Below are 8,835 nucleotides of genomic sequence, written 5' to 3'. Positions count from 1 at the left end.
ATAGGCTCCAGCACACCTGCGACCCGTGGCAACCGTCCTGCCGATCGGCGTCAGATTCAGGGAACCTGCGTCCGTCGTGCCCGCGGCTCTGGCGGCACGGCAGCAACCTAAGGCTCGGCTGCCTGAATCCTGCTCTGAGTCATGTGTCATTGTGTCCTTTCTAAGACACTTTGCCTCCAGCGGGTGGTCGGAGGGGCCGTAGGCAGCCGCACTTCCATCAGCCTGCCACAGGGCAGCTGTAGCTACATAACACCACTGGTGTATGAATGTGTGAGTGTATGAATAATGTATCCATTGTAAAGCGTCTTTGAGTATCTAAAAATGCTCCATAAAAGTGATGCGTTATGATTATCATTAATAATTCAATTCGACTTTATCATTAATTCTAACCGTCATTCTAGATTTGGCTCATACTTCAATTGAATCAGAATCTGAAAATGTAGATGACAGACTGGAGCTATTTTGTGTTAAAACGCTTATTTAAAAAACGGTGCTGATTTTTTGGGGGGCTGGAAGTTCTTGATATTATTATAGTAATATATATATTATTATAGTAATAATCCTTGTGGCATGATATAAAAGAATCAATGGAAAAAACACTAGGGAGCTGAAATTTCCAGCGGCTGATTAAAACAATAAAACAATTAAAACAATAACATTTCCAAATGCAACGATTCTGACATTTCTATGTCATTGCTGGTGGACGTGCGAGATTTTATGTACAAAACTAATCATTGTCCAAATTTTGGACCTTATAAAACCATTCTAATTACAATTTTTGAGATGCATTTTAATAGGATTTATGACTTTGATTTTCCTGCGATTTTTGCAACATTCTGTTGAGCGGCGGTCAAACTATGTCAGCAAACAGAAAATTCTTGGTTGACTTCTCTTTCACCTCAAGACAGTAGGTGGCAGTAAAGCTCAGGTAATGGCTTTCTCTTGTGTCATCATCATGTCACAGACTACAAAGTCAGACCATACCGTTTTTAATTTTTTTGTGGATGTTGATAAGTTCAACCTACATGTGTATGGATAGAGGTGATGCCACTGAACAATTTGAGTAGTTGAAGGAAAAAAATATTCATAAATAACTTTTACACCTTTAGAAGCATTTACAAAATTAGGAAAGAAATGTAATGAGTATCATTTGCAAAGTGTGTAACAAGGGTTAAAAAAGACTTTAACAACAAAAAAGATATCTTGTGATGTTTTAGGTAGCTTTCCAACCTACGTATTGGCTAAACAAATTGGAATTTTAAAGGGTTAAAAGACAAACAGGAAAAGATATTTTATACTGTTGACTATAAATACTTTTGAACTGATTTCAGTTAAAATCTTGCAATAAAATACAGACAGGAAACTCCAAATACACAAGCACATATCGAGTGTACTCAAAGCCGTCTCGCTACAAGAAAACAACCGCAAAGGTCAAAGCACTTTACGGAGCCAACCGTGGCTTCTGTCTGAATTTTCTTTTCTTTCTTGACCGACGCCCCCTGTGGGTTGATCGCTCTCATGCCGCCTCAGCCAGGTCTTTCCGGCACACTCAATCTTATCAAGGATGAAAGGTGTTTTATCTTAAGTCTTAAAAGTCCCTTCATAGTGTGACATTGTAATGTTGACTCATTAGAAATGTTGCTTTTCAGGTCTAATGTTGCCACTAAACTCAAATTCCTTGTGATTTAGTGTTTTCTCTTTGTCTAGTAGATAATTTAATCAGGCTTTGAGGGCTGATTTTTTTTTTTTTGTCTGTGATTTTTCTAGGACCCTTAAAATTTAAATCCAAATGAGCACTTGAAATCCAAGTCGCTGACTTCCTGTGTTTCGGACATTGCTTCTTGGGAAGGTTTGTGGATCTTTTCATGATACAAAAGTTCATTTTGCAATTCTAAGTGAAAATAGTTTGAGAGGATGAATTTTCTAAAACTCTCATGACAGAGTTCCACTTTGTTAAACCCCCTGGAGTGGAAATGAACCCAAGATGAATTTCAAACCCAAGTATCTGACTTCCAGTGTCTTCCCATGTTTAATTTAGTAAAATTCTGAGGGAGCCTTTGCCCAATCCTTTTATCTTTAATGCTCGCTATGCTAATTCTAAATATCAGAAGACTGCATGAGCTCCATTGATTGATTTACTGCATGCCAGAAAGTTCCAGTACGCAGTGCTCTATATGGCAAAGTTGCGGTCTGCTCTCTCATCAAATTATTCTTACTCTTATTCTACCTTCATTGCCCACCCGCAGGGAGTGCGATGCTGCCTAACTCATGTAACTATGTGTGACTTCTCGGTCTTAACTGGTTCCAACGACATTATCTATGCAGATAGAGAGGAGGATACAGAGAAAGAAAAGGTCACGGTGACACAATGTCCAAGCTCAGATCATCAATCGAATCATACGTGCCAAAGAGGACTAATCCCACTGTTTCTTGAGAGCTCTTTGTGGATGGGCATTCGGAAATAAGAACAGTTGCCTGCAAGTCAAGTCAGATTTTTATTTAGCGCATTTTATGAAGCGGCAATAGAAAATGTTTACATTGACAAACACTGGCGATGCCATCATAAACAAACCTTCCCTGTCGTACGTCTTTTCCCCGTTGATCGTGTAGTGCATGGGTGCCCAATAAGGCTCAGCTCTTTTGCAGCGATATCGCTCAACAAAGAGTAAAATGACACATTTACCAGAGTCAGAATAATTGTAAAAGTAGTGATTATACATTTGCTATAATAGATATAACTGCTGAACTGAGAACGACCAGCCTGTTCAATCTTGGGCCAAGTCAATGTCACTTTGCTTATTATCTACAAAATATCTTGCCACACTTGTAAAAATCACACACACACACAGACAAAAAGACATGTGTACCAGATTCCGGCCGTGTTGTTTTTAGGGCAGGAACCTTCATGTAAATTAGGGACATCTAAAATCAAATAAAAAGAGAGGGTTCAGAGAGGCTGCTTGAGAGCGCTTTAGAATAGTACTCGTGCAATCCTTCTCTGTTCTCCTCATGCATGAGAAAGAAAAAAATGCATTTTCTCCTTCTTTGTGTATAGTTTCTCACAAATGTCTAACAGGTGAACCTGACAACCAGGCAGCAACTAATAGGGATGGGCCACAAATAATATGAAATACAGTACACGAGGCGAAAGCGCTACCTGCCTCCATTATAGTTAGGCAGGACATGTCATGAGAGGCACGCTTTTATTTTGAAGTTGTTTCCGGAAGCATGGTGTAGTGACAATGGTCAACTTAATCGTTTCCTCCCAGAGCATGATGTAATACACAACGATACAACATATGTAGAAGAGTGTCTGTATACTACTGTATTTCTTGTACTATAAGGTGTACTGGATTATAAGGCGCACCTTCAATGAATGGTCTTTTTTTAAATCTTTTAATATATAGGGCGCACTGCATTATAAGGCACATAGAATAGAAGCTACAGTAGTTCCCGGGGTTGTGATACGTATCCACTAGATGGAGCTGCGCTAAAGGAAATATCAACAAAACAATCAGATAAGTTTGTCCTAACTTTATCAATAGAGAATCAGAAATTAAGAATATAGATGATTTGTGGAAAGTAATATCTGAAGAGTGGGAAAAATACCTCTTGATTACATTAAAAGAATGTTTAAATCAATGCCAAGATGAATCAATTGTTGAAAAAAAATATAATTAGGATTCAATTAAATATTAAACTAAACTAAACTAAAATACAGCAATAGAAAAATTTCTTGTGGCTAAGCAGCCTTCAAGAGTTGAATTTTCCATAAGTGGGAGTTAGCAAAAATAACCAAAAAATGGCTCCTTCAAACAAAAATATAGGACTTTCTGCGTGTTTTCAGGCAAGGTATGTTGAGATTTTCTGCGCCCTAATCCAATTAAACAAACTCAGTCTTTGTTGGACTCCCGGCAAAATATCTAACCGTGGCTTTGAGACTTATTTGTGGGTCTCCCCATAAGAAGAAACGCTGACCAAATTTCATGTTTGTAGTTGACATTGCAGCATCCCACCGTGCTGAATGCGACTTCCTCAAGAACATGCCCAAAAAAAAAAAAACCCCGAACAACTGTGATCCGGAGTATGTCAGCTTTTTACACAGACTCCTCACCATGAAGGCTCAAAATAAGACGTGCTTCTTCGTATTCCCTCGCTTCTCTGGATTATGTTTATCTCCGCCTCCTTACTACTCGTGTACCCCCCTTGGAGCTTGGACCCCGCCAGTAGTTTTCCCAGAGTGCATTCTGGCAAACGGTTGCTTGGGGAGATTCCGTAAGAGGAAGGAAAATGTGATTAGTGGCTTTAGGGGTACATGGAAGAGCCAAGTTTTTATGTGTTGCCGCGCTGAAAAAAAAAGAGACCGAAACGGTGGGATGGAATAGTATGAGAAAGCATTGCCAAGAACAGATTTTTGTTCAGGGTTGCCATTGTGCATAAATGGCACCGTCACAGAATTAGGAAACGAAGACGAGGTGCACGGCAAGTTGTAAATTTTTGCCGTTTCGCGGTTTAAAAAAAGAAAAACCTTTACACTGCCTCTAAAAGCGAGCTTGGTGGCTTTTATAAGGATTCGATGACGTAAACTCATTACATAAAGGGGGCGCTAAGTGAGATGGAGGATGATTAACATTTTCACGTGAAAAAAAACATGCGTCCCGGGGACGCACGGTGATCCCTCGTCAAAAAGTATGTCTGGGACGCAGGGAACAAGAGCACTGTAAATGGAGTCGTGAGCACGAGTCAAGCTAAGCGCTGATGTGTTTATTTTGAAGTTCATCTTCGCAGGACGCCATTGGTGTGGGCCATGACTTTTTCGTCCGTCAGGAATCAGATTTTTTTTTTTTTAAATCGATTTTGGGACATTTTATTTTGATTCTGTATCATAGTAAATCACAATCTTGAGTCTTACATGAAGCAATTTTTCGACATAGCTTTGTCAGAAATCCTTTTCAAACTTCCTTTAAAAACAGTCCCGATTTATAACAATAGTGCGAAACCAACTTTTAAACCTCTTTTAAATTGCAAACAAGCCACCCTGGACATGTTCCACCTTTGGAGGTAGTATGAAACACTCCTTATAAACCCATTGGAAGAGCTGATAGCATTTTTTTTTTTTTTTTTTAGACTCGTGTTACTGTTCTGTATAAATGACAATGGCAGACAAAGCTTTCTACCTTCGAAGGCAATAGCAGATAGTACTTTTTCTCAAAAAAACATCTTAATTTCATGTGTATTTCTGTCCATCTCCTGAAAGCACACTCCCCTGGGAAGGTACCCAGTGGGAATCCCAAGGGTAATCCAGCTTTACCTTATCTGCTTTCACTGAACAGATGCATTCATTTTTTTTTTTTGCAGTGCGGCTGAGGGCTGATAAGGAGCAACAGTGCTGTGTGTGCACTTCCTCGCCGTCAAGATAACGCAGTGTGTGTGTGCTATGCATAACGCAGGTCATTAAAAGCAGCAGTGTTGTTCATTAAAGCCCCTCCCGCCCCCAGCGCACCCCCGCCCTCACCCTCCAAACAACCCTTTGATGAGACTTAATGTTCCATTAGGCGAGCATCACTAGGATGCTACATGATATGGGGACTCATTAGTGCTCAAACAGGAGCTGTCTCCCAGGGCTGGGATTCCAAAATCTGTGGTGCGCCCTCTAGGGGCGGGGTTGTTTTTCTCTCCGAGTGTGATATTTTTTTTTTTTACAAATAACATCTCCGATAACAGCTTTCTATCAAACTTTTTAAGCCGTGCAACACTTTGAAAATGTCAAAAGAGTTTGTTTACCCGCTTTTATCTGATTTTAGCATTCAAGTAAGCGCAGTACAGGCATACTACGGTCCGGGACTGGAAGTGGATTATCAGAACACTCCATCCATCTGCTCCCGGATCGGCCATTTTGTTAAATCTTAGACCCCTTTGCGGCCCTCTGGGCAAAAGGTTTGCCCAACCCAGTTCTAGTATCATTGTGTTACATTTCTAATATAGCTCATCAAAAGTGCGCACACACTGTAGTCTTGGGAATCCTCACCGTAATTAAAACATATTCTGGTCGTTCGTCTCCTATCTTTGTTTCTTATTTTTGCACCAACTTCTTTTAGTGAGTGTGGAAAAAAAAATAATTGCATCAGATCCAGGTTATATTTTAAAGATAGCGTATCCCTGTTCGTAAAAAGGACTCTTTTCTTTTTCCTTGATGTTTTTTTGGGTGGGAGCAGGGTGTACGCTAACTATATTGAAACATTAAATGGGGTTCAAATGTTGCAGAAAGGCTGCTCTAGAGACACTAGTGATTATATCAGAGCCCCATGACATTTTTTCTGTTGCACACCCTCGTTGTTAATTATGCCTTGTTTATTGATCCATTTATTATAATTGTATGATTGTTGTTTAGAAGAGATGCGGCAAGAATGTGAAAGGGGAGGTCAACCCCCAAAATTCTTGACAGTGATATGTTCTTCACACGCTGTAGTCAGACTCGAATAGCACAATTGCAGATCATTGAAAATCTCTTACCGAGATTTCTTTCGCAATAAATTGGTATTTCAAGCGTAAGCGCTAATTGCTATCATGTTTGGGCAGCTACAGGCTTCACTTAAATTAAACTTCCAGGCGCCGTTAATTCAACCGCGGCTCTCTGTGAGACTAGGAAATTGGAATCGGAATAGACAACAAAACAGTTACTGCAGAGGTGTCAAACTAATTTTTATTATGGACCACATTGTAGTTCTAGTTTCTGTCAGAAGCTGCTATGACTGTGAAATCAGACACATTTTAGGTGTGTTTGTCACACTTTTAACGGGTTTTGAAATCAGAGGCCGGTACAAACTGTTCATAAGAAATATTGGTAACAAGAATGCCTGCCAAAGAAAATGTGCAAATTTTGGTATTTTAACCTAAAACTCCAATTGGAATCAACATTTGGCAGGCCGAATAAAACGATGTGGCGTGCTGGATCTGTCCCCCGGGTCTTGAGTTTGACACCTGTAGAAGGTTCAATAATTTAAGATTTAAGTAAATATGTGTACTGCAGTAATATGTAAGATCTAAATAATTTTCACATTTAAAAAAAATTCATGTACCCACATACACATGCATGAAAAGTCCGTGGTGGGGGGGGGCACGCACTTGCCGGTTTTTCACCTTTCCCAGGGGGTTATGGTCCCCATTAACCGTAAAAAATGAGAGATCACTATCTTCATTTGCATACTGTGTTTAAATTAGTGGTGCTTCATAAAACATATTATTGTTAAAAAACCTTTGGCAAAAACTTTCTAAAGACATTATCATTACAGTACATGAAATTACCAATGTTGTTTAAATCATGTGCATCGTCAAGGGTGCGCTACCGCTGTCGATATGTCAAAGGAGCCGTGTGCAATAAACAGGTCTGGAAAAGGCAACTCTTGAGAGGCTACTAATAATGATATCAGAGTCATTTTCCTTATTTTTGATGTTGTGCACCCCCTGGAGGGCAAAATGCCCCTGATGGAGCATCGTGTCTTGCTTGGCGGCCTAACCTTGTATGCACACCACATTTCTTTATTTGACGGGGGTAAAATAAAATCAAAGACGGTTTGATCCAAAAATGGTCAGGAACCACGATGGTGATATTTTAAGCCTTTTGGAAGAAAAAAAAAAAGTTTCTGCGCAGGGATGAGGCACTTTTGTAACAGCGGAGCGCCACTTCATGCGCCATATCCTTCCTTAACTTTCCCTTAAGTTGCGAGGATCACCGCGGCTATTGAATCAACTCGTCGGCGCAAGAAAAAAAAAAAATCCATTATTTACGCTTCTCTCCCGGGAACGAACGCCTGTGCCGCCTTTACCGGGGTTGACGCAAAGTGCGAGCCGGAATGTTCCAGCTGGGAGCTCGAGTGTAATGACAGCGGCCTCCTTTTCGAGCAATCCCTGCCCGAATGCTAAAAGCCTTATTATCTGGACAGCTTCACAACGTGGTCCAAGTCAAGTAAAAACACTCCAGATGTCAAGGTGAGTTTCACTGGCCGGCACTGTCGTCACGTTGTGCGTAGCCAACATCGTCGGACGTGGCGCTAACTAATTGCTTTCTAGTCCATGACAATTACTAACTGCTAATGTGGAAAGACAATTATTTCCCGCCATTTTTTGTGCTATCGCCAACAATGTTATCTCTTGAATGAATTAACATGCACACAGTGGACAAAATGCAGAGCTTGTTCAGATTAGTTTTGCGTGACTTTTTTTAGCCGAAACACACGTTGTTAACAAAAGGTCAAACAATCTTTTCGAAATTGCGCAAATGCATCCTTGCGTATAACAATGAATAGCAATGTTATTTCTCATCATGTCCATGCATAAAAGGGCGAAATGTTTACCTAATCAGATGAGCCGGGCACTTAGCTGGAAGATGAATTGTTTATGAAACATCAGACTGCAGCACCACCTCTTGACCAATTTACACACATTTGAGGAGAAAATATCAAGCTTGTTCTGATGAGCTGTTTACTTTCCTCAGCAAAAACATCAGTCCTTCAAGAAATATCCGACGCTTTCTTTTTTAAATTGCAGGATTGTTTAGCAGGATTTATCTCCCTTTTTTTAAGCCCAAATGCAATTTTTATGGTAATAGAAAAATGCAAATTTTGACATACTGACATCCACGTAATAAACAAAAAGTGCCGGTTTGGATCAATTTTGTAAATGCATTTTATATGCAAGTTGTTTGCAAAAAACTTAACTTTCTTATTTAATGGGGGTTATACATTTTTCATGCATCTCAGATAACTCATTCAATCACCATGACATATTTATTTATTTGTGAATTTTATTTATGTATTTATGTCTAGACATTCAATA

This window comes from Hippichthys cyanospilos, chromosome 1 (assembly GCF_059441005.1).
Source record: "Hippichthys cyanospilos isolate Australia breed blue-spotted pipefish chromosome 1, RoL_Hcya_1.0, whole genome shotgun sequence".
In the NCBI taxonomy this organism is placed as follows: Eukaryota; Metazoa; Chordata; class Actinopteri; order Syngnathiformes; family Syngnathidae; genus Hippichthys; species Hippichthys cyanospilos.
Note: the sequence above shows the minus strand (reverse complement) of the source record.